Genomic DNA, 27,748 nt, shown 5'->3' on the forward strand with positions numbered 1-27,748 from the left:
TTGACGCCCGGCCTATGGCCAAATGGTGTCCGCAAAAATGTATTAGTTTTCCGGGGTGACAAAGCCGCGCAGTGGCGCAATCTGTCACCGGCCGTGTACCTCGGACACGGCCGATGACAGATCTGAGTACCGGCCCCCGTTACCGGTACCGTGTGACCTGCTGTGACCAATCACAGCAGGTCACATGACAGTTGTATACAATGGATGGCTTCATTCATGCCATCCATTGTATACTAGTGTCTAGCTGTGAATGGTCACAGCTAATCACATGCACATGTCATGTGATTAGCTGTGGCCAAATCACAGCTAAGCAGAAAAAAAAACCAAAAAAAACCCCTGAATGAATCAATGTCATTCAGGTAAATGCTTGCTTATAGCAAAATAATTATTTGCTTTAAGCAAAAAAAAAATACTGATCTCTTCCCCAAAGTAGTACAATGTTACTATGGTAACATTGTACTATTTTGGACATAGTGAAATATGAAAAAAAAAATCTTAAAAAAAAGAAAACAAATTTAATAAAAAATGTAAAATAAAATAAAAAAAAAATATTTTTTTTTTTCACACTGTCACCAGTCAGTGTCCCTGATCACCGCCATGCCAGTTATATGATGACGCTGTACTGCACTGGTGACAGTATGTAAAAAAAAATAGTGAAAATAATTTTTATTATTTTTTCATTTTCCGAAAAATTATGACAAAAAAAATACAACTTCAAAAAACTCGCCGTGCCTCTTATGAAGTACGTCGGACTGTCTACTTTGCAAAAAGTGGTCATTTGGGGGATATCTGTACTATTCTGACATTCTTGGACCTCAAGAAATTAGATTGGCTGTCAGTACTACAGGATTGATCAATATTCAGATCTATACCATAGTTTGTGAACTCTATAACTTTCCTACAAACTAAATAATACATCCTAATTTGGGTTATTTTGACCAAAGACATGTAGCAGAATACATATTGGCCTAAATTTATGAAGAACAATTATTTATTTGCAAACTTTTATAACAGAAACAAAGAAAAACGTGGGTTTTTTTTCAAAATTTTCGGTCTTTTTTGTTAATTTAGCAAAAAATAAAAACCCTAGCAATGATTAAATACCACCAAAAGAAAGCTCTAGTTGTGTGAAGAAAATGATAAAATTTTAGTTTGGGTACAATGTTGTATGACTGCGCAATTGTCAAAGTGTGAGAGGGCTGAAACCTGAAAAATGGCCTGGGCAGGAAGGTGTAAAATTGCCCGGTATTGAAATGGTTAATCTCCTCTTCTTAAGAGAGCATAAATTCAGTTCCTCTAATCTTTTCTCATAGCTGATCTCATCCATGCCTCGTATCAGTTTCTGCACTTTCTCCAGTTCCCCAATGTTCTTTTTGTGAATTGGTGCCCAAAACTAAACTGCATATTCCAGATGAGGTGTTACTAATGATTTGTACAGGGGTAATATGATATCTCTCTCTGGAGTCTATACCTCTTTTAATACATGAGAGGCTTTTTCTTGCTTTAGAACCCGCAGCTTGGCATTGCATGCCATTATTAAGCTTGTGATCTACCAGAACTCCCAGATCCTTCTCCACCATTGATTCCCCCAGTTGTACTCCCCCTAGTATGTAGGATGCATGCATATTCTTAGCCCCCAAGTGCATCACCTTACATTTATCATTTTACATATTACATTTATTTACATAACACAGTAACATCCACACAAGTAGGGTGCCCAATGTTAGAGGTGATTTATTCTTCTAAAGCAAATACACTTTTGCACACTGGTACTGACTAGTACACCAGTGTTTCTCTTCTCCCTTAGTTCCTCTCCATCACTCAGCTAATGTGACCCCAGTGCTGATAGAGAGGGGAAGGGGAGGGGCAAACAAGGATGCTGTGCAGGCACCTAACATTTTGACTTATCAATCGATGATTTAATTGGTTGTTGGGACACTGGTGGCTAGAACGGTTTCATGGAGCACAATGAAAGCTTGCAACGTTTTGTAACTAAAAGGCAGGCTTGATCCAATTCCTGGCTTGTATACAGTTTTTAAACAATTTTTAGGTATTTTGCCAAGGCACCCCTAAAGAAACCTCAAGGGACTGGCACCCTGGTTGAAAAAGGCTGCTCTAGAAGCCTCCTCCTTCCAGCAGTGTTTTGGCAAAAAAAAAACACCTGACGCTTGTAAAAGTGTGTAAGACATTTACCTGAGTCAAGCATTTTGAGTCAATTAATGTAATAAATAATTAATTTAAAGCATAAATAATTTATTGTGGCCATTGAAATAAATGAATGCTCAAGTGCTAAACGTGCCTAGCATTAAAGTGAGGGGGACACTGCCCAACCAACCCCAAGAGTCCAATGTTGAGGAATGGCCTCAGCTGCCATTCTGGCCATGCCCCCTAATGTGTTTCGCCCTGCCCGTCGGGGCTTGGTCACAAAGGTAGTGAGGATGTGAGAAGCCAGGAAATGTGTATGCATCATTAGCTATGAAAATGAATCAGATGTGTATATGTGATAATAGAGTAATATGAAAACAGGAAGATGACAAGAGAAACTGAATAGTAATGCAGAAATACATAGAAAAAGAAAGAGAGAAAGAAAGAAAAAAAAAGATAGATATAGTAGAAATGGGAAATATCAGTCTCTAAAATTAAGCTTTATTCTGAAAAAGGTAAAAATCTGTAAAAATGTAAACATTATGTGATGTGTATGTGTGAAAAATAAAAATTGTTCTGAAGACAAAATTTTCGGAAGTCTTTAGTCCTCATAAGGGACATCATGCAGGACAATGGAAAGAGGGAGGGAGGTAGGGAGGGGGAAAGGGTGGAACTATAGGAATTATCAAATGTTCTGAGAATAGCAACAACTAAAGGAGAATGTCAACATCCAGGGGATGTTTAGGTGTATTTAAACGCATTTTTTCTGCCAATATGCCGCTGTCCCAGGACGTGAGGTTTTTTTTCCTGCCACTAAACTATCCTACCACAAAACACCGCTAAAATCCTATGTGTGCTTGGATACATAGGACAACATGCAAGGGAGTATAGATGTAGTAAAAGAAAATGTCTGATGCCCCCAGAAATACTGTAGTTTCAATAATGCCCAGTGTACACAAGACCCTAATTTTATGGAATTTGTCCGTTTACACCAGCCACTCCATAGAGGAGAATGGAGGATCCGATTGGGTCTGTCTGAAAAACAGGCAGGCGGACCTGATCAGAATGTCCATGTGAAAGGAGTCAAAGTCAGATCAAAGTAGAAGAAAAAAAGAATTTGGAGAATTGGAGGTATTGAGAGTGATAGAAAGTATCCTAGATTGTAAGCTTGAAAGAGTAGGGCCCTCTTACCCCCCGTACACTGTCTGTTTTTGTTGTACTGTGCCATGTATTGTCCCCCCTTTTGTACAGCGCTGAGCAAACCCTTTGGCGCTATATAAACTCGATGTAATAATAATAATTTATTTGAGTTAGGAATATAAACTTGAATATATTTATTTTTAACCAGAATTTAGTGTCATTTTAAATGACCAGTTTGTAAATTGTGTGGGTAACCTTAGTTATGCAACCTGGCTTGTGAAATGCATTAAGCATTTACCCTACAAATGTGTTATGTAATACCATAAGAGTCTCTATTTCCTTGTTTTAAACCCTGTTTCAGCCCAGTCTGTTAAAGCAGGGTTAAACCCAAAAACAAACATTTATTATGTTGCAACTTACCATTTTTTTGTAATGGCTGCATTCATTTTCTTCTAGGCTTTCCTTCTTTTATTTTTATGATTCTGCCAGTAAGTCTGTTGTTTTTCAATGAAACAAGCTGTCCTACAGAAGGAGCAGTTAGAGGGTTGAGACAAACCATTTACCACTGACAGGGGTGCTTGCAATGATCAGTTTTTATTGATTTATGTAAAACCTTTATTCCAAAGGGAAAAAAACAGTTTGCTACAACTGCTTATAAAGTGTTAGCTTGAGTTTGTCTTCAGTGTTCTGACAATGCTGCTGTCAAAATGTTCCCCCTGTGCTCCTTCAACCAGAGTGGGGGCACTCCAACACAGGAGTTGTGTTACTGGCCAGTTGAAAAAGAGGGGGGAAAATCCTAAAAAATAAAACTAATGCAGCCACCACATCAAATGATTGGAAAACTGCAATTATTCTGACTCCAACTGTTGTATTAGTGACTTATCCCTTGCTGAGACCTCTAAGCCTGGCATGTACCTGCTACCAACCGAATTGTCCTGTCTAACAGTTTGCGGTAAAAACAGGGGTTTAGTTTGCACACATTTGCAAAAATATGCATAAGCTACAGAGCCTTTATACAGCACCCCATTATTCTGCAGCTCCTAACTCTTTTGAGTGCCTCCATTGTAGGAGCACATGGTACCTTAGGTGTAACAGCACACTCCCAGTCTGGTATTGTAAAATACCACTATATTATAACATAACAGTAGTTTTGCAATTGCAAATAAACAATAGTGCAATTTGCAGTTGTCTTGAAGACCTGAAAGACAAAAAAGAAAAAACATGCATATATATGCAACAACAATATCTGCAATGTAAGGCATCAAGTAGTGTCCATTAAAGTTCAAGACACATTCTTCTTAAGGTCAGAAGTGGGATCCAGCAAACCCAGGTAAGCAAGTCCAGTCCCCAAAGGACAAGAGCAAAATGAGTTCTGTGATGGGTCTAGTGAAAATCTTTACAGTACCTTGTCTGGCAATTTGTATCTCTACCTTACATACCTTACCATCATCACTAGGGATGATCTTTACAATGAGCTCTATGGGCCATTCAATTCTTTCAGCTTGCTGGTCTTTGAGCCAAACAAGGTCTCCAACTTGGAGATTAGGGTTCAGACGTTGTCATTTTCTGTGTCCTTGCAGAACAGAAAGGTACTCCAATGATTCCAGAAGCAGTTGGCAAGGTGTTGTACTCGCTTCCATTGATCATGGTATAGGTTCCCTGCTTTAAAGTCTCCAGGTGGAACAGGAACAGACCCAAGCTTCTAGGTAATAAGAGTAGCTGGACTAAGCATGGTTGGGGACTCTGGATCTGTAAACACTGGAACAAGTGGTCTTGAATTAATTATGGCAGACACTGGCCTGGTAGCATGATCTGCAGGATTAAACTTTGATGGAACATCATTTAGGCCTGCAGGATTTTCTGATTCTTTCTACACAGTTGCTCGCATAGTCATAGAAGCATTTTGTCTGATTGTATATGTAGCCTAAAACAACTTTGCTGTCTGTGTAGAATTTGATGCCATCTATCTGAATGTCTAGCTCACGCGGCATAAAATCTGCAATTTCTATGGCTAGCACAGCTCCACCGCAAGCCTGGAAATTTTGTGCTCAGGCTTAGGTGCTAATTTAGCTTTGCCAAACAGAAACCCTACATGGATTTGATTGAGAGTGTCTATTACCTCGAGGTAGGCAACAGCCAATCTGACTCCAGTGGATGCATCTGAGAAGATGTGAATTTCTTTTCTCTGACTTGCAGCAAGGGAAGCTGTGTAGCAGCGCGGTATCTCAAATCCATCTAAAGCATGCAGAGATTGTTTCCAGGACTCCCATTTTGAATGTTTGTCTGTTGGTAGTGGAGCATACCAATCATTAATAACCTCTCATAGCTGTCTTAATAAGAATTTACCTTGTACTGTGATGGGAGCCACAAATCCCAGTGGATCGTATAGACTGTTCACCACTGACAGAACACCATGTTTGGTAAATGGCTTGTCTGCAGAGCTGACTTTAAAGCCGAAGGTGTCTTTTAATAGGTTCCATCGTACGCCCAGACTTCTCTGAACAGGAGGCATGTCCATTCCCAGTTTTAAATCTTGTGGCATGGTCACCAGGCTAAAAGGCTTTCATCACAGCAGCACTGTTTGAGGCAATCTTATGGAGTCTGAGGTTGGCCTCAGAAAGCATACCTTGAGTCCTTGGAGCAGGTCTATGGGTTTTTCATCTGTGGGTAAGGATTGGAGTCCATTGTCCATGTAGTAGTCTCTCTCAGCAAAGTGTCGAGCATCTGCACTATACACTTTTTCACCATCAAGAGTCAATCGTAGACCATATGTTGCAACTGCAGGAGAGGGACTGTTTCCGAAGACATACTTTCATGCGGTATTTAATCACTTCATTGTTTATGTTGTTGTCACGTGCCACAGAAACCTTAGGAGGTTCCTATGGTCTTCTCTTACTAAAAAAGCAATGCAATAATTGTTCAATGTCAGCAGTTGTGGCAACTCGCTCTCTTCTGAACCTCATAAGTACTCCTTTTCATAAGGCAATGAAATGGTCCTTCATTTCAGGCCTGTTCTTTAGTGTTTACAGAAGATAATTGAATCTGGATAAAGCTTGTTCATGATTGTTTGGAGGTCTGACTCTTGTAGCATGAAGAAGTAATGGTGCAAGCCAGCTGTTAGATTTATTTTTGAATAATTCATTGTCCAATATTTTGATGAACTCTCTATCTTCAACTGACAAGGCTATTCTGTTGTCATCATGTGTAGTAGAGAACACTGTGCTACCTAAGTTGTCATCACAGGGGATGGGAGTAACATTAGATATCTGGATGATGTCAAGAGGCTTCTCCTTTACAAAATTATGAAGACATTGTCTGAAGAAAGATGCACACCCATTTCTTAACATGTGAGTTTTGAAGTTGATATCAGATGGTGTGTACACTCTATTCAAGCATACATTGCCCACTATCACCCAGCCTAGATCAAGTCTTTGTGCATATGGGGCATCATCAGATCCACTGCACTGCTGTCATACTTTATGTATCTCAGCATCCATGTCCATTGGAGGAATTTCAGTAACCAGGTGCCTTAAGTGGGAATGGTGATACACAGTTTCTGGAGTAGGAATTTCTTCCCTGTTGTCATATATTTGGTCAAACTTAACTAATGATGGCAAGGTTATGCCCTTATTTGCCTTTGACTTGATATGGGAGACCATGAACCCATCGGCCCTTCTGTTGGAGGTTTATACAGGACCAGAACAAGTGTTGGTGTTGCATGTCCCTTTACGCCAAAGATCTGAAAGAATTTAGGTTTAACCTGAGATCTGGTCTATTATGGCACACATCCTGGTAGATTTCTCAGGTTGATCCTTCAGATATACACAGTACACTCACCGGCCACTTTATTAGGTACTCATGTACAATTGCTTGGTAACACAAGTTGCTAGTCAGCCAATCGCATGGCAGCCACTCATTGCATTTAGGCATGTAGATGTGGTGAAGACGACTTGCTGAAGTTCAAACTGAGCATCAGAATGGGGAAGAAAGGGGATTTAAGTGACTTTTAATGGGGCATGGTTGTTGGTGGCAACCAGGCTGCTTTGAGTATTTCAAAACTACTGGGATTTGTATGCACAACCATCTCTAGGGTTTCCAGAGAATGGTCCGAAAAAGAGAAAATATTCAGTGAGCAGCAGTTGTGTGGACGAAAATGCCTTGTTGATGTCAGAGGTCAGAGGAGAATGACCAGACTGGTTGCTGCAACATTCAGATGGTAGGGTTGGAATTTGGCGTAAACAATATGAAAGCATGGATCCATCCTGCCTTGTATCAACAGTTCAGACTGGTGGTGGTGTAAACATGTGAGGGATATTTTGTTGGCACTAGCAAGGTGTACCTAGTAAAGTAGCCGGTGAGTTTATTTTGACTAGACATTCTTTGGCACAGCATTTCTTGCTTAGTCCTTCTCCACAGAGTTTAGTAGATGAAGAAGAAACATATGTTGTGGCTGGAGGATGGCTTTGTTGCTCCCTGCCATGATTTGAAGCAGAGCTCAGTGTAGATGACTGCTGTGGACCGTCTGGGAGTGGAGTAGCACGCATAGCTACAGTATAATGTGTTTGTCACTACTGCATTCTGTGCACTGGATGACAACTTTACAATTTTTAGAAAAATGGTCATAGGCAGTACAGCACCTATAGTATATTCCAAGTTTCTGGAGAATCTCCCTGCATTCTTGGGCAGCCTTTGCCCTAAGTCCACAACATTTCTTAAGAGGGTGAGGTTTTTTTTGAATAGGGAACTGACAATTAAGATCTTTATCTCTATCACCAGAATCACTCTGGTGAGCAAGAGAGGATATGGGAGGTGAGATGTCTGTCCTTTTAGCAGATATTGCCCTATTTAAGTCTCTATGTTTAGCTGCTTTGTTATCATACATTGATGATGATGAAGCAGGCAAGCTAGATTCACTGAAGCTGGGATCATTTCTCGTCCAGGCTTGTTCACTGGTGAACCTGCAAAATAATGATAATGGAGAAAAAGATACATTATAGTCTCTTTTATATTTTCAGCCCTGTTGTGCCCATTTCTCTTGCAAGTTCTATGGCAGTTTAGACACCACTGGATTCACATCATGAGCGGTGTCTAGATAGCTTAGTCCAAGTAGATGAGGGTCTTTCTTTGCCAACTCTAGCTCCATGAAGCTCCATAAAGCTTGCGATGATCTGTATTACCCATTCTTTGAAAGTTTTGCAGTCTCTTGAACAGAGTGCTTTCAATGGCTTCAGAGCTCACATAGGTTTGCTCAAATGTTGCCCATGCAGCAGCAAGACCTGCATCTGGGTAGTCAACATGTACTTCTCTCAATCTTTTAACATGATCTTCAGATTCTGCCCCAGCCACTTTATGAGCAAATCAAGTTCCTCCTTTTCAGTACAGTTGAGATCAACAATGGCAGCTTTGAAAGTTGATCTCCTATCCCTATAGTTCTCTGGACAGTCGTCAAAGCTTGAGAGGCTAATGTTAATGAGTAGTGATGGGCTGAACACCCCTCTGTTCAGTTTGCAGTTGAACATTCGAGCCTACTGAAAGTCTGACTGCGAACTTCGAACAGGGACAATTTACAAAGCGGTAGTATCTTACCACATCTGAGTATGCAGTAAGATACCGCTCATTTACTAAAATACTGCATGAGTTATATTATTAAGTTGTGCAGTATTCATTCATGTTTCAGCTGTTCACAGCTGAACGTCAAAAGAATTTCCGGCATTGCCCGACAATTAAAAAAATTAAGAAAAAACGGCATAAGGTCCCCCCTCCCATCCATACCAAGCCCTTCAGGTCTGGTATGGATCATGAGGGGAACCCTCAGACCTTTATCCAAGCATGCAGCCCAGCAGGTCAGGAAAGGAGGGGGAACACCCCCCCTGTACCATACCAGGCCACATGCCCAAAAAATGGGCCTGGGGCCCCCCCACCACAAATCACCTTGTCCCCATGTTGATGGGGACAAGGGCCTCTTCCCCACAACCCTGGTCTGTGGTTGTGGGAGTCTGCGGGTGGGAAGCTTATTTAACAAGCCCCCAGATTCCGCCCCCCCCCCATGTGAATGAGTATGCAGTACATGGTACTGCTTCCCATTCACAAAAAAAAGTGTAGTGTAAAAAACGGCAGGAGACAGTCTTTGACAAGTCCTTTTTTAAAAATGTAAATTAAAAAAATGCCCCCCAAAGTAGATCCAATATCAATTATGATGCCCACCACCACCATTGACCTGAAAAAAGAAAAAAAAATTGCTCCACCCTCGATTCTGGCTCCTGCCATTTGACAGCGGTGCCGCGATGACAAATAGGGTGATAAATAGCCTCCTTGTGACGTCATCATGCCCTGTGATTAGTCAAAGCATTGCACCTGACCTGTGGTCAGATGCAATGCTTTGGCCAATCACAATGCACTGTCAGGGAGCAGTGCATTGTGAGGCATGGTGGGCGAACAGCCCGCCGAACGCCTGTACCATTTGTGTGGTCAACGAACACACGAACGGGCGATATTTGACTTAAACTTACATTCAAATCGAGCATGCAGCCCATCATTATTAATGAATTTGCGGTGAATCATATATTTGACGAAGTTAGACAGGTCTGATCTCTCACTCTTTGTTGCCAAAGTAACTTGTGGGACCCCTTGGGCGTGAATGTTCTCTGGTGAATAAGGGTGAGGTATACCAGGATAAAATGATGTTGCAAGAGCGTTTTTCTGTAATTTAGTCTCTAAGGCTTCTGCTGGCTGTTGCTTGAACTGTGGCTTGTGGCTGGCAATCACCTTGTTGGCAGGAGGTGATGTGGTTTGCTGTGTAGATGCACTTGCGTTGTGGACTTAAAGAGGCTCAGGCTTTTGCAAGTTGGAGGTCTCTGTGTTGAAAGTCTGAACAGTATTGTTAGTAAGGATTACAGGAAATGATTCTGTATCATTGCAGATACTATGCCTTAGCACATATTCACTGGTTCATTCAATACGATCTTCCAGATGTGCTGGAATAGAACAGTTTGATTTAGTACTTTCTTCTATTGCTTATTCAAGGACCTTCAGCCTTGCTAGGGCAGTTGCTTCCTCCCTTTCCATTTGCAGAATCTTTATTTGAGATTCTGCCTCTAATTCGCAAGTTGCCATTTCTGCTTGAAGAGTTTTGATTTGAGCTTCTTCCTCTGCTTAGCGAGCTTTCCTTTGAGCTTCTGCCTCTGCTTGGTGAGCTTTGCTTTGAGCTTCTGCCTCTGCTTGGTGAGCTTTGCTTTGAGCTTCTGCCTCTGATTGGCGAGCTTTGCTTTGAACTTCTGCCTCTGCTTGCTGAGCTTTGCTTTGAGCTTCTGTCTCTGCTTGGCGAGCTTTGCTTTGAGCTTCTGCCTCTGCTTGGCGAGCTTTGCTTTGAGCTTCTGCCTCTGCTTCGCGAGCTTTGCTTTGAGCTTCTGCCTCTGCTTGGCGAGCTTTGCTTTGAGCTTCTGCCTCTGCTTGGCAAACTTTGCTTTGAACTTCTGCTTTTGCTTGGTGAGCTTTGTTTTGAGCTTCTGCTTCTGCTTGGTGAGCTGTCATGTCTGCTTGGCGAACTTTGTGCTGAGCTTCTATCTCTGCTTACTTTCTGGCAAAGGAGCTTTGCACTTTATTTACTGTTCAGACTTACGTGGGCCTCTGTTAGCTTGTCACTTAATGCTGAGCTTCTGGAGCTAGAGGATCTAGAAGAACATGCTGTGAGCTTAGTAATTGCGGATTTGTGAGATCTGGTCTCCAAAAAAGAAACAAAAATCGGAAAAATGGGCAAAAGTCTGCCCTATTCCGCTTTGGCCTTTCCACAAATATACACTTCTACATGCTTCAGTAGCTTGGAAACAATTTTTATAATGAACCTAACATTAAATATGATGGTTCTTCTCCAGGCACCTGCTCCTTGAATTCACAACAGATAACAGAAGCACTCTAAATACTTGCACAGTCTGCCTAGGCCTTTGGCCATGTGACCACCTGATTGAATGGATCAATAGCATAGCAGCTTCTGCAAAGAAGGTAAGTTTTTCTGAACTGCTTTTACCCTCCATAGTTTTCAAGTAATGCTTTGAACAGGGTAATAAGGCTGGATTTGATGGTTGATCTGATTTATTAGTAAACAAAAACACAAATTATGTTGTTTTTCCATTGTAAACCTATGATATTACAATCTGCGTATTAAAGTAGACAAAACCTTAATTTAACAACTTAAACTCCAGAGAGAGAGATATCATATCACCCCTGTACAAATCATTAGTAAAACCTCATCTGGAATATGCAGTTCAGTTTTGGGCACCAATTCACAAAAAGAACATTGGTAAACTGGAGAAAGTACAGAGAAGGGCAACCAATCTGATAAGAGGCATGGAGGAGCTCAGCTATGAGGAAAGATTAGAGGAACTGAATTTATTCTCTCTTGAGAAGAGGAGATTAAGGGGGGATATGATCATCATGTATAAATACATCAGTGGTTCATATAGTGAACTCGGTGTAGAGATATTCTCCTTGAGGTCATCACAGAGGACAAGGGGGCACTCTTTACGTCTGGAGGAAAAGAAATTTAATTTCCAAACACGGAAAGGTTTCTTCACAGTGAGAGCTGTGAAAATGTGGAATAGACTCCCTCAGGAGTTGGTTCTGGCCAGAGTGGATTGTTTCAAAAAAGGCCTGGATTATTTCTTAGATACACACAATATAACTGGTTACTAACATTTATAGGTAAAGTTGATCCAGGGAATATCCAATTGCCTCTCGAGGGATCAGGAAGGAATTTTTTTCCCAGCAGGAGCAAATTGGATCATGCTTTGCTGGGTTTTTTTGCCTTCCTCTGAATCAACTGTGGGTATAGAATTATAACTTTTTATTTTAATATTTATGGTTGAACTGGATGGACTTTTGTCTTTTTTCAGCCAGACTAACTATGTGACTATGTAACAACATTTAGTTTGCTTAAATACCACATAAGTTTAGTTTTTTTAAATAAATTGCTTGGTTTTACCTTTTTATTCATCCACGATGTATGCAGCTCCCACAGGTATCCTTGCCAGAAAGAAAAGCGCTGAAAATGTAACAAGCAAGTTATAACAAAATTAAAGCAGAATAAGATTAAAAATGATCTACTGTGCAATGGGGGGAATTTATTAAAACTGGAGCAAGTAAAATCTGGTACAACTGTGCATAGAAACGAATCACCTTCAAAGTTTTATTGTCAAAGCTTAACTGAACAAGCTGAAGTTAGCAGCTGATTGGATACCATGCAGAGCTGCTCCAGATTCAGAATGCTCCAGTTTTAGTAAATCAACCCCTGTGTGACTGCACAATTCTCTGACCTCTAAAGCTCAATAAAGCTGTCATTACTCTTGTTCATTGCACCATCTAGTGGCAAAATGTTTTATTGCAGCTTAAATCACAAAAACTGGTTTGTTAATCATAGACAGAGTGCATATTTTAATGTTTGTAAAGTATGCATTTAGGTGCTATATTCTGGTCACTAAGGGTTGCTTTACTCTCTGGCTTCTGTGTAGAGTTTTACAATTTTCATAAGGTTATCCTTTATTCCCTCCCAAAACCATGACAGGGGACGGGGGGCATTTACTAAAACTCAAAATCTGCAAAACCACCTTCCAGGTTTTATTGTCAAAGCTTAACCTCTTTACGCTGGCCGAACACAACTGTGTGGCCTCCCGGCATCTGGGCCTAGATGCCGAGCGGCTACACATTTGCGTTCTATAAAAAAGAACGTATGTGCTGAGAGCGTGCGCCCTGCGCGCTCCCAGCATACATGTCCAGTACTCACGGAAATGTCCCAATCTCCTCTTTCGATCGGGACCTATCCTGATCATGTGACTGCCATGACGGTCACATGACCCTAAACCCCACCCCGCCTCCTGGCTTCTGAAACCCTTAAAGGGCTGGAAGGCGCCGGCGTGAAAGGGTTAAAGGAGATGTACAGTCAAAGCTTGTTTGGCTGTACTTCTCCTGTAGATCACAGGAGTGAGATCCACCCAGATGTCTGGGACTGACATCTGGCTCGGCCTATCAGTGACTCGCTGAGAGCCAGAGTGCGCCCCCACCACAGCCTAGCGATCCAGTGAGCGTTGGGGGGGGGGGGGGGGCAGAGCAGACAGCAGAGACTAGCAGTCCCTCTCTCTGCTCAGAGCGGCAGAGAGAACTGAACGATCAGATAGGTCACCTCTAAAGCCAGTGGGGGACAGATACAGCATCGGATCAATGCTGCAGCCACCTAGATAAATATGATTTTTTACAAATTTTCCCATACTTCTATTTTAATTGAACAAGCTAAAGTTAAAAGCTGATTGGCTACCATACACAGTTGCACCAGATTCTGAGTATTCCAGTTTTAGTAAATCTCCTTCATAATGTCGTAGCCTCACTGGTGGTATTCCCGAGTGTAGCTCGGGGTAAAGTTTCAGTACCACAAGCGGTAACCTCGAGCTACACTCGGGAATACCATGCGGCACTGCTCCGTGATCCTTCATTCGCTTACCTTGTCCTGCGCTCCCGCAATGTCCCTCCTGCAGTGTCCCCGGCAATGTAATCCGGCGCATGCCGGCATCTGTCATCTGGGTTCCATCCCCTGTGAGCGTCGGGACGTACGGGGACGGAACGTCGGGAAATTTGAAAATGACAAAAAGTGACATTCACTAAAATCACATAGTATAACATTACTGTATCAAACCATTTCACATACATTTTGTCCCTAGTGCTTTGTCCTGTGCCCTGCCTGCATTGTTACTGTTCTTTGGCGTCCATGGCGCCCAAAAAGCATCCCTTTAGGTCAAAAGCGGTTTTAGACCAGCTAGAGAACAGCGATAGTAAATTAGGACCACTTGCAGAATTGAGTGATAATGATTCGTGGGGAAATTCGTCATCAGACATTGAAAACAATGCGACTTTGCTCAGTGATGTGCAAGCTTGGCGCTATATTTCAAATTTCAGTGATTTTGGTTTGATTATATTATTGATTTACATTTATTATTTTTTATGATTATTTATTAAATTATAATTTATGATTTCATGTTTCAAAGTTTTCTCCTACCCGGGATGTTTACTATACTCTTGTTCGGACAGATTTCAGTGAGTTATTCCTAAAAATTACAGGCCTACAATAAAAAAAATACATATTTCCATGCAAAAAATGTACCGCTTTGAGCACAGAAATATGGACATAATCATATTTTGCCTGTCAGTGCTCTACACAGTCATGTTTATTGGCAGGCTGTACACTGCACTTGAGCTGCACAGACAGGGGTCTTCGTCTTGGTCTCCGTGACTGTACTCTCCGTTGGTTCGAATCTTACCTATCTCACTTACAAGTCTACCTCCTCCTCTCCTACTCCTCTTACTGTCGGGGTCCCCCAAGGTTCTGTCCTTGGACCCCTCCTATTCTGGATTTACACCTCTTCCTTGGGTCAGCTGATAGCTTCCCATTGTTTCCAATACCATTTCTATGCTGATGGGACAGAAATCTATCTCTACTCCTCACCTCACATTATCATTTTCACCGATTTACTAACAGACATATCAGACTGGATGTCACACCACTTCCTACAACTCAATCTATCCAAAACTGATCTCATAATATCCCCCCCCCCCCCACACGTGCCTCTTCCCCTGACTTCTCAGAAGTTTTTCAAGCCTTTTTTTCGTAAAAAAAGCGACTGAAAAGCTAAAGAAAACTGCTTCCCTATGTATTCTATGTGAATGTATATCTATGTATGTTTTCACAGTATGGCGTTGTGCTTGCGGTGCGGTGTAAATACTCCTGCTTGCAGCATCTTTGGGGCATGTTTGGGGAGTTAAAAAAAAATACCCCAAAAACACCTCTTCCCAATGAAAGCAATGGAAAATGCCTCAAAAATGCCTCTGAGAAGCGATTTTGGTGCAGCTTTGAGTCACGTGTCCTTTAAAGAACGCGTCAAAAAAGCGGTAAAAACACAGCAGAAACGCTGTAAAAACTCCTATGCATTTTGAGGCCTTTTTGCAGTGGATCAGTGTGAAAGTAGCCTTACTGTCACTATCCTCTACACTACTAACTGTCACCATCCACTGCCCTACTTACTGACAACCCTCCACAGCCCTACTAACTGTCACCATCCACTGCCCTACTAACTGACATCATCCTCTGCCCTAGTAATTGTCACCATCCATAGCCTTCTAACTGACACCATTCAGAGCCCTACGAACTCTCTCCATCCACTGCCCTACTTACTGACACTATATGTTCTGCCCTACTAATTCACACCATCTATTGCATTACCAACTGTATCCATCCACTGCTTTACTATCACCATCCACTGCCTTACTAACTGACACCATCTATTGTCTTACTAACTGTCACCATCCACTGCTTTACTAACTGTCACCATCCACTCAGTGGAGTATTTTGGTTTTGTGCTGCCCTAGGCAAGACTAAAATCGGGCACCCCCCGCATCTAAATTTGTCCCACCATTTCATCTGCAAACTCCACCCCTTCCTCTTTAGGCTCCACGTCTTCCTATTAGAGCTCCGCCCACTGACGCTGATGGGTCGCTATTCCTCCCACTGACACCAATGATGGTGTACGATTCCTCCCACTGGCACCAATGATGGGGCACTATTCCTCCCACTGACACCAATGATGGGGCACTATTCCTCCCACTGATACCAATGATGGGGCACTATTCCTCCCACTGACATCAGTGATGGGGCACTTGCTCCCCCTGACACCAATGATGGGGCACTATTCCTCCCCCTGACACCAATGATGGTGCACTATTCCTCCCCCTGACACCAATGATGGGGCACGATTCCTCCCACGGATACCAATGATGGGGCACTATTCCTCCCCCTGACACCAAATGATGGGGCACGATTCCTCCCACTGACACCAATGATGGGGCACTATTCCTCCCACTGATACCAATGATGGGGCACTTCCTCCCACTGACACCAATGATGGGGCACTATTCCTCCTACTAACACTAATGATGGTGCCCCATCATTAGTGTCAGTGTGTGTGAGGAATAGTGCCCCATCATTGGTATCAGTGGGAGGAATCGTGCCCCATCATTGGTGTCAGTGAGCGGAATCGTGCCCCATCATTGTTGTCAGTGGAAGCAAGTGCCCCATCATTGTTGTCAGTGGGAGGAATCGTGCCCCATCATTGGTGTCAGTGGGAGGAATAGTGCCCCATCATGGTATAAGTGGGAGGAAGTGCTCCATCATTAGTGTCAGTAGGAGTAGTAGTGCCCGATCATTGGTGTCAGTGGGAGGAATAGTGCCCCATCATTGGTGTCAGTGGGAGGAAGTGCCCCATCATTGGTATCAGTGGGAGGAATAGTGTCCCATAATTGGTGTCAGTGGGAGGAATAGTGCCCCATCATTGGCGTCAGTGGGAGGCCCAGAGGCATAGTGCCCCATCATTGGTGTCAGTGGAATATTGCCCCATAATTGGTGTCAGTGGGAGGAAAAGTGCCCCCTCATTGGTGTCAGTGACACCAATGACGGGGCACTATTCCTCCCACACTGACACTAATGATGGGGCACTATTACTCCCACTGACACCAATTATACTTACATCGCCGTGCCGCCCCCCTAAAAAGTGCCACCCTAGGCAAATGCCTTGTTTGCCTTGTGGCAAATACGCCCCTGGGACAAGTGAGGGGCAGTGGGACAGGAGGAGCGCAGAGGGACAGGTAGGGGGCAGCATGATGGGGGGGCATGGGACAGGATCGGGGCAGCGAGACAGGAGAAGCACAGTGGGACAGGAGAAGCGAAGAAGGATAGGTGAGGGGCAGTGGGACAGGATGAGTGCAGAGGGACAGGTAGGGGGCAGCGTGACTGGGGGGCATGGGACAGGATCGGGGCAGAGGGACAGGAGAAGCGCAGGATAGGTGAGAGGCAGTGGGACAGGAGGAGCTCAGAAGGATAGGTGAGGGGCAGTGGGACAGGAGGAGCGCAGAGGGACAGGTGGGGGGCAGCGTGACGGGGGGCATGGGACAGGATTGGGGCAGTGGGACAGGAGGAGCGCAGAAGGATAGGTGAGGGGCAGTGGAACAGGAGGAGCGCAGAGGGACAGGTGGGGGGCATGGGACAGTATTGGGGCAGCTGGACAGGAGGAGCGCAGAGGGACAGGTAGGGGGCAGCGTGACTGGGGGGCATGGGACAGGATCGGGGCAGAGGGACAGGAGAAGCGCAGGATAGGTGAGAGGCAGTGGGACAGGAGGAGCGCAGAAGGATAGGTGAGGGGCAGTGGGACAGGAGGAGCGCAGAGGGACAGGTGGGGGGCAGCGTGACGGGGGGCATGGGACAGGATTGGGGCAGTGGGACAGGAGGAGCGCAAAGGGACAGGTGAGGGGCAGTTGGACAGGAGAAGCGCAGTGAGACAGGTGAGGGGCAGTGGGACAGGAGGAGCACAGTGGGACAGGTGAGGGGCAGTGGGACAGGAGAAGGAGCACAGAGGGACAGGAGGAGCGCAGAAGGATAGGTGAGGGGCAGTGGGACAGGAGGAGCGCAGAAGGATAGGTGGGGGGCAGTAGGACAGGTGAGGGGCAGTGGTACAGGAGGAGCGCAGTGGGACAGGTGAGGGGCAGTGGGACAGGAGGAGAGCAGTGGGACAGGTGAGGGGCAGTGGGAAAGGAGGAGCTCAGTGGGACAGGTGAGGGGCAGTGGGACAGGAGGAGCGCAGTGGGACAGGTGAGGGGCAGTGGGACAGGAGGAGCGCAGAGGGACAGGTGAAGGGCAGATGGACAGGAGGAGCGCAGAAGGATAGGTGAGGGGCAGTGGGACAGGAGGAGCGCAGAGGGATAGGTGGGGAGCAGTGGGACAGGAGGAGCGCAGAGGGATAGGTGGGGAGCAGTGGGACAGGAGGAGCGCAGAGGGACAGGTGAGGGGCAGATGGACAGGAGAAGCGCAGAGGGATAGGTGAGGGGCAGTGGGACAGGAGAAGTGCAGAGGGATAGGTGAGGGGCAGTGGGACAGGAGAAGCGCAGAGGGATAGGTGAGGGGCAGTGGGACAGGAGAAGTGCAGAGGGATAGGTGAGGGGCAGTGGGACAGGAGGAGCGCAGAGGGATAGGTGAGGGGCAGATGGACAGGAGGAGCGCAGAGGGATAGGTGAGGGGCAGTGGGACAGGAGGAGTGCAGAGGGATAGGTGGGGGGCAGCCTGACAGGGGGCATAGGACAGGATCGGGGCAGTTGGACAGGAGGAACGCAGAGGGACAGGTGAGGGGCAGATGGACAGGAGGAGCGCAGCGGGACAGGTGGGGGGCAGTGGGGACAGATGGGTGGTAGTGGGACAATGTGGGGGACAGGAGGTGGAAGTGGAACAAGTGTGGGGCAGGGTAACATGTGGGGGCAGGGGGCAGTGTGTTGGATGGGGGGCAATGGGACAGGGGAGGGAAGTAGAACAGGTGGGGGGGGCAGTGTATCAGGGGACAGTGAGACAGGGCCGAGGGAGCACCAGTCCTCCAAGCACTTACCTGTCCAGCAGCGGCTCCTCCAGATGGTGTCAGGATCATTCCTGTGCCTGTGTCCCTTCTCCCCCACGATCTCTGGCGGCGGCTGCAAAGGATCGGGCCGGCTCCACCCCCCTGACCTCGTCCTCTTCTGTTTCCTCCTTCCTCTCGCCTTCCTGCAGATCCCGGATCTTCATGGGGGGGCTCATCTTGCCGCTACACCGGCACACTGACAGTGGGCCCCGCCCCTCACGCACTCCGAGCACACACCAGGGATCCGCCCACCACTCCGCTCTCCTCTGCAGCCGGTCCCTCAGCCATGGCGGCCCTGCCCCTGTCCCTTTCCCATGGAAGTGTCCCTTCTGTGGGAAAGGGGGGGTCAGCACTGCCGCCGTGCCGCCCCCTGAAAAGTGCCGCCCTAGGCAAATGCCTAGTTTGCCTCATAGCAAATACGCCCCTGCATCCACTACCTTACTAATTGACACTATCCACTGCTCTAATAACTGTCACCATCCACTGCCCTATTTACTGACAACACTCCACAGCCCTACTAACTGTCACCATCCACTGTCCTACTTACTGACACTATCCTCTGCCCTACTAACTGTCACTATCTATTGCCTTACTAACTGTCACCATCCACTGCCCTACTAACTGACACCATCCTCTGCCCTACTAATTGTCACCATCCATAGCCTACTAACTGACACCATTCAGAGCCCTACTAACTGTCACCATCCACTGCTTTACTAACTAACCATCCACTGCCTTACTGACACTATAGCCCTACCAAATTTCACCATCCACTGCCCTACTTACTGACACTATCCTCTGCCCTACTAACTGACACCATCTATTGCCTTACCAACTGTCACCATCCACTGCTTTACTAACTGACACCATCTATAGCCCTACTAACTTTCACCATCCACTGCCTTACTTCCTGACACTATCCTCTGCCCTACTAACTGACACCATCTATTGCCTTACTAACTGTCACCATCCACTGCTTTACTAACTGTCACCATCTCTACCCTACTGATTGACACTGTCCACTACCCTACTAATTGTCACCATCCATAGCCCTACTAACTTACACCATTCAGAGCTCTAATAACTGTCACCATCCATAGCCCTACTAACTGACACAATTCAGAGCCCTACTATCTGTCACCATCCACTGCCCTACTAAATTTCCACCATCCACTGCCCTACTAACTGACACCATCCATAGCCCTACTAACTGTCACCATCCACTGCCCTATTAACTGGCACCATCCACTGCCCTACTAATTGTCACCATCCATGGTCCTACTGACACTATTCACAGTCCTACTGTCACCATCTACTGCCCTACTAACTGATACCATTTAATGCCCTACTTACTGACACCATCTACTGCCCTACTAACTGATACCATTTAATGCCCTACTTACTGACACCATCCACAGCCATACTAACTGACACCATTCACAGACCTACTAACTGACACCATCCACAGCCCTGCTAACTGTCACAATCCACAACCCTACTAACTGTCACCATCCTCTGCCTTACTGTCACCATCCTCCCCACTACTAACTGTCAGCATCCACTGCCCTACAGACTGAACTTATCCTCTGCCCTACTAATTGACCTTGTCCTTTGCCCTACTTACTGACACCATCCACTGTTCTACTGACTGACACTGTCCACTGTTGTACTAACACCATCCACTGCTCCACTGACCCCTATACACTGTTCTATTGACCCCATCCTGCCATACTGACCCCTATAATCTGCCTTACAAACTGCTGACTTCTGTACTCTTCCTTATTATCCTTCCTATTACTGACCTCTATACACCACCCTACATACCACCCTACCTATTACAGACCTCTATAGACTGCCCTACACATTGTCCTGCTTAATACTGACCTCTATATACCACCCTACCTATTACTGACTTCTATACACCACCCTACACACTGCCGTACCTATTACAGACCTCTATACACTGCCCTACATATTACTGACTTCTATACACCGCCCTACACATTACCCTACTTAATACTGACCTCTATATAACGCCCTACCTATTACTGACTTCTATACACCACCTTACACATTATCCTTCCTATTACTGACCTCTATACACCACCCTACATACCACCCTACCTATTACACACCTCTATAGACTGCCCTACACATTGCCCTACCTAATACTGACCTCTATATACCACCCTACCTATTACAGACCTCTATACACCTCCCTACACATTGCCGTACCTATTACAGACCTCTATACACCACCCTACACATTACCTTACCTATTACTGACCTCTATACACCTCCCTACATACCGCTCTACCTATTTCAGACCTCTATAGACCGCCCTAGACATTGCCCTACTTAATACTGACCTCTATATACAGCCCTACCTATTACTGACCTCTATACACTGCCCCACCTATCACTGACCTCTATACACTTCCCCCTCACCCCTGCCTACCTATTACTGACCTTTATACACTGCCCTACATACCGCCCTACCTATTACTGACCTCTATACACCACCCTACATATTACCCTTACCTATTACAGATCTCTTTACACTCTCCTACACATTGCCCTACTTATTACTGACCTCTATACACCGCCCTACCTATTACTCACCTCTCTACACTGCCCTTCACATTGCCCTACTTATTACTGACCTCTATACACCACCCTACCTATTACTGACCTCTCTATACTGCCCTACGCATTGCCCTACTTATTACTGACCTCTATACACCACCCTGCATACCTCCCTACCTATTACACACCTCTATACACCTCCCTACACATTACCCTACCCCTTGCTGACCTCTATACACCAGCCTACCTATTCTACCTATTACTGACCTCTATATATCGCCCTACCTATTACAGACCTCTATACACCGCCCTACACATTTCCCTACCCATTACTGACCTCTATACACCACCCTACCTATAACTGACCTCTATACACCACCCTACACACCACCCTACCTATTACTGACCTCTATACATTGCCCTACATATTACTGACCTCTCTCTACACCACCCTACACACTGCCCTACCTATTACTGACCTCTATAAACAGCCCTACACTCCACCCTACCTATTACTGACCTCCATACACTGCCCTACCTAATACTGACCTCTATAAACCACCCTACCTATTACTGATCTCTATACACCGCCCTACCTATTACTAACCTCTCTACACCGCCCTACACACCGCCCTACCTACTACTGACCTCTATACACTGCCCTGCATTCAGGCCTGAAACTAGTCAAGCAAGTCAGCCTGCTGTACCAGATGTTCTGCCTTCATGATAGACTCCTGCTTCATACTTATGGGGGTGACCAATTACTCTCCAAATATGAAAAAAATTGTTAATGAAAGTTCACTGAAGCTAACTTTTAAGGTGGGCTACATTTATATTTTTACAGTGACTACCTTTATTGTAATTTTTCTACATTTTCTTCATGTCATCCTTACTATCTAGTTAGGCCTTGCTAGTTAATTTCGTTAAAGAAAAAAATCTGCCAAACCCCAGTGATGTTTGATCTCTTTCGTGTTGTTTACATAGACCTCTGTGAGATGGGGAAACAGCTCTCATTGTGAATGAAATGTTTTGAAATGTTTTACTGACATTCTGCGATTTAGCCACAAGATGTCACTGTTTTTCTAACACAGCTTCAGACTGCATAGATATTTCTATATTCAGGAAGGGGTGGGTTTTTATACATGGGAGCTCAGTGAACAGGAAGAGAAACTGCAGCCATGTTTTGATGATGGTGAAGGAAAAGAGCCATGTGAGCAGAGAATCCGTTGGCATCCAGGTGTGACAACTGAAGCTAGTGAAGCTGATGGTGTTCAAGATGCTGATCCTGTTCAGAGAAAGGAAGATTGCTGCCAGGAAGGCTGATGAGATCGCATGCTTGTTGGAGAGACATTTGTTCTGTTCTGAGTCACCAGCGGATGCAAGGCAGACCCGGGTCGGTAAGATCGTGCACGCACCTCATTTCAGTGTTGGCGCCTCCAGAGACTGAGACATCCCTATAGTTAGTTAGGGTCTCTGTTTGTGTCAGGCCACAAGTGTTGTTACTGATCATTGGAAGGACTCCACAACTTAAAGTGACATTTCACATTGGAGAGCTGATAAAATCCCACAAACTCAAGCCAGACTGGCGTTTTGCTCAGAAGGAATACTCAGGCACATGCTACAGGACCAGTTATGGGAGAGGGAATACTGTAGATTTGTGTAAGATTGTAAGCTGTTGTGCTGCACCGCAGGCTAACCCATACCATACACCCATACACTGATTCCTGCTCTTTTAGGGTAATAACAGGTAAGATGTGGCAGCTTATTTGTGCCCGCCAGTAGGTAAATTACTACACCTTCTACCTTCATCCATCAGAAGGCGCCGTGCTGTGCAGCACAAGGGTCTCAGCCTTTGGGCTGGGTGGATGTAAACTTATTGTATGTTTCCAGCATTTGTGGTTGTGCTTATTTGCCACATCTAAGTAAAATTCTGTTGTGGCAAAACCTGGTGTTGGGGTTGCCTTCCCCGTTCGTGACTTCACTGTATCCTGGCTTACACCTCCAACTGTCAAAGGTTGCCTACTGCTTCTCTAGTCTTATTTTATATATTCAACTGTCTGTATTGGTTATAGATCTGGAAATAGTCATTGCAGCAGTGACTCTGCCCCTTTTAGGAGTTTAGTCTAAAGTTGTTATCAGATTGAGGGGAATGCAAACCAAATATGACATATCGTACTGTCTCTGTAAGTAGCCTATAGTGCTCTGGGAACCCCATGTTTTAACTAAAGGAGAAGTACAGCCAACGCTCTTTTGACTGTACTTCTCCTGTGCATCACAGGATTGCAGTTTGTTCTGCACTCCTGTGATCTGTTTTCAGCTGACAGTGGGCTGAAGCCTGCTGTCGGCTGACGTCAGTCCAGGCTGGGGAAAGATCCTGACTTTAAAGTCGGGATCCACCCCAGAGTCTGGAGCGGCACCTGGCTGAGCCGCTCCCTCCCCTCTACAGCCCAACTCCAGTGAGAGCTGGGGAGGGCAGAAAAGACAGCGGTAACTGACAGTAAGTAGAAAAGGCAGTTGTCCAGGGAGCTTCAGCAGAATGAGGACACAAAAAACAGGACCTGCAATCTATGCTGCTGGAAGAGTTCACAGTTCATGACTGGGGGTGTGGAAGCACACTTTCGTCTTTTCTCCTTGTGGGATAAAGGACCTTGTTCCATCACTGCCAAGAAATTAGTAGCTGTAAATTACAAAAAAATTACTAAATGACTAAAAAATAACTAAAGTGACTGCAGGCCACCTTAAAATTACCAAAATGACTGATACCCAACTGAAACAACTCGCCAGAAGCCAAGGTTCTTCTCCTGAGAGTGGATGAGCCCAGAAATTAAGTGGACTGGGACATGCAGAGAAGCCTGCTAAGCCATTAGGAGCTCTACATCTCCCCCTTGGGAAGAAGGAGGAACAGAAGAGATAAACAGCTCATTATTTATGAATAATATTTTTAATCCTGTACAACATGTAGATACAAAGGAAACCGTTATCTTTTTCTCATATTGTTTGAAGAGCAAATGATTACGACTCATTTGCCAAACCACATTGAGTGAGTGCTGTACTATGGGCCTTAAGGTGGTTACAGAAACTTCATGTGCTATAATTCAAGTACTGAGTCCAAAAACATTGCATTCCTCAGAAACTATTATTTTCTCTGTTTTGTTTCAGAACTTATTACATTATGTTTACCTAAGGTGATCAGGTTGGATTTATATGCCAGTGATACAGAAAATCTGTATCTGCAACCCTCTTCACATGGTGGATTCCTACGCTTTAAAGTGTATGTCAGGTTAGTGAGCCTTAAAGTGCATGTCAGGGAGAAAAGTACATCCATGCAATGGTTTATTCCGGCCTGGTCTATAGTCAAATGATGGGTGAGTGGGAGCTTTCCCATCCTGGGTGGACGTCATATGACGTCCTCCAAGTCACGGGCCCTGCGTTTGCTCTAGTGGCCATGCTATGGATCGAGCTGACACCTTCTGTGTCCATAATACACAGCAGATGACAGATCGGTATACCGGTCCTGGTACCATGTGACTGCTGTGACCAATTACAGCAGTCACCTGACATTTGTACACAATGAGAGGCATTCATTCTGTAGCACTACACTCTTCTGTAGAACCACGGGAATACTGTCCAGATCCTTCCCAAAAGCTTTGCCCTGCAGCCAAGCACGTAGGTTCATTCACATGTTTCTTCAATGACCAGTCTAGGAGTGTTTTTGTTGTTTTTATTTTTTTGGAAAACTTGGATAGAGTTGATGGAGATGAGTGGCATACTCCAAAATGGAAACGATGTAAATTTGAGGAATTTATTTAATCTTCAGGATAAGCTATGTTGGGGTCCTTGCTTGAATCAATAAATTTCGGTATTTTTTCGCTTATATACCAACAAAAATAAATCACCATAAGAAAGCTCCATCTGTCTAAAAAAATATGTAAAAATGTAATTTGACTACAGTTTTGCATGACTGAGTAATTGCCATTCAACATGTGACTGATGAAAGTTTAAAATTGGCCTTTTCAGGAAGGGGGTGAAAGTGCCTGGTATTGAAGTGGTTAAAGACCCTGCTAGTTCAGAAAAATATCAAAAAATATCTGTTGATCTACCAAAAATGCACTCAGCTTGGTTTTGTTGTAAGCTGACAACACACAGCATTTTTGTGGATTAAATGTTGTCAGCCCTGCCCATTTGTTTTTTGCTAAACTATTCAAACCTTCCCTTTATCCTATTTTACACGATAAAAGGCTCCTTGAAAAACACTGGAAATGAGCATTGGACACAAGGTATCTCTAAGTCTTGGTTCACACTACTGCGACCTGAAAGTCGCACGACTTACAATGCGACTTAGCCATGCAACTTGAGTACTACTTTGAGGCAACTTTGAAGCAACTCTGAAGCAACTTTCAGGGAATGCCAGGTAATTTTCCTGTAATGTCGGATCCAAATCACATCAATACAGATGAGGATCCGACTTGGAGGCAGCTTCCATTAACCACTTCAAGTCCAGACACTTTCACCCCCTTCCTGTCCAGGCCAATTTTCAGCTTTCAGTGCTATCACACTTTGAATGACAATTGCGCAGTCATGCAAAACTGTAACCATATGAATTTTTTAGCATTTTTTTGAGACAGATACAATTTTATTTTGGTGGTATTTCTTCACCACTGGGATTTTTATTTTTTTTTGCTATATAAATGAAAAAGTCCAAACATTCTGAAAAAAAGTGTTTTTCTTATAAAATTTTGCAAATAAATAATTTTTCTTCATAAATCTTGGCCAAAATGTATTCAACTATCTTTTTAGTGAAAATAAAAATAACCCAAATTAGTTTAGAATCAAAAATTATAATTTTGAAAAATGTTTTCCATTTTTTTATATTATTATTTATGGGGTTTTTTTAACATACTGTCACCCTAGCAGAACAGTGTCACCATAGTGACACTGTACTACTTGTGGGGGGTGATGAAGATTTCTTTTTCCTTTTTTTACACTAATTGCTTTTGCACCCATAAAGGCTGTAAAAGCAATCATTTCTCCTTCTCTCTGACTGAATTCTTGCAGCCATTGAGAAATACTGTGTGAGCTGTGATTGGTCACAGCTTGTCACATGGTACAAGGCTGTTGTGAATAGCCTTGTACCATGTGACCTCTGTGATCATTCACAGAATTCAATAGTAGTAAACAATGATGTCAGCAAGTGACATCTTGTTTACTACTATTCATGTGATCCCTGATTGGCCAATCAGTGATCACATTATCGGGACCTCACACAGAGGTTCCATAGAGCAATCAGCGGGCATTGGATCGCGGTGCCGTGCACTCCCAGGAAGTGTGCACAGGCAGGCAAGTGGGAGGAACGTTTATAAATGGCCACCCACTCCTGCAATGCTCCCGTTTGGCCGTTTATGTACATGGGCAGGACGGGAAGTGGTTAAAGTCTATCGGCACAAGTCAGATAGAAGTCACCTTGAAGTAGTACAGGCACCTTTTCTAAAGTTGGAGCGACTTCAGTAGTGCTAATTAAGACAGCTCTCATTGACTGACATGGAATTTCACATGTCATGCGACTTGGGGTTTCACAAGTCAGATCCCAAGTCGCGGCAGTGAGAACCAAGCCTAAATGATCAACAGTTGTTGATCTGACAAAGCACTTTCATGGATATATTTAACAGACCAAAAAGGAGTAAATAAGAAAGGTACTACTAGAGTTTACATACACGTAAAGCTACAATAAAAATGTAACAAGATAGTTGTACAGTGTCTCTAAATATCCTTTAGATTTAGCAACAACTATGAAAAGCAAAAGCTTGCTGAAGCCATTCATTCATTTTATGTTCAATCAGGTACTGTAGACCCTTACACAGTTGTTGGCCAATTTAAAATTGATTGTTCTAGGAATGTAATGTGTGTGTGGTTTATATTGATGACACAGTGCATACTCCTATGAGTGAGTGAATTATTGTGACATAGTTATTCTTATTTAGACTTCACTTCAACTAACAGTGGCCCACCCAAGGAAGGGATCTATCCCCATAGATGTTGTCTATACAAACTAGGGTTGAGTAAATGTGTTTAAAGCGGAGTTCTACTCACACTGTAAAAAAAATAAAAGTCAGCAGCTACAAAAACTGTAGCTGCTGACTTTTAAAAAACAGCCACTTACCTGTCCCTCAGTCCCATGGTGTCCTCCCTACAGCCTGTTTCACCAGCCGTTTTGTGTTCCAGGCGCCAGCATCTTCAGTGTGAGTACCCAGCTGTGAGAGCTTGTGGCTTCACAGCCGGGTGCCCACTGTGCATGCGAGAGCAGTGCTGCGCTTCATGAATGGCCCCATAGTCTTCTGGGACATGTCATGTGTCCCAGAAGACTACAGGGAGGGAGGGTAGGAGGACAACTTCCGATCGCCCTAGGCGAT

Source organism: Staurois parvus, unplaced genomic scaffold (genome assembly GCF_062004578.1).
Source record: "Staurois parvus isolate SC_StPar_1 unplaced genomic scaffold, SC_StPar_1.0 ptg000053l, whole genome shotgun sequence".
NCBI lineage: Eukaryota > Metazoa > Chordata > Amphibia > Anura > Ranidae > Staurois > Staurois parvus.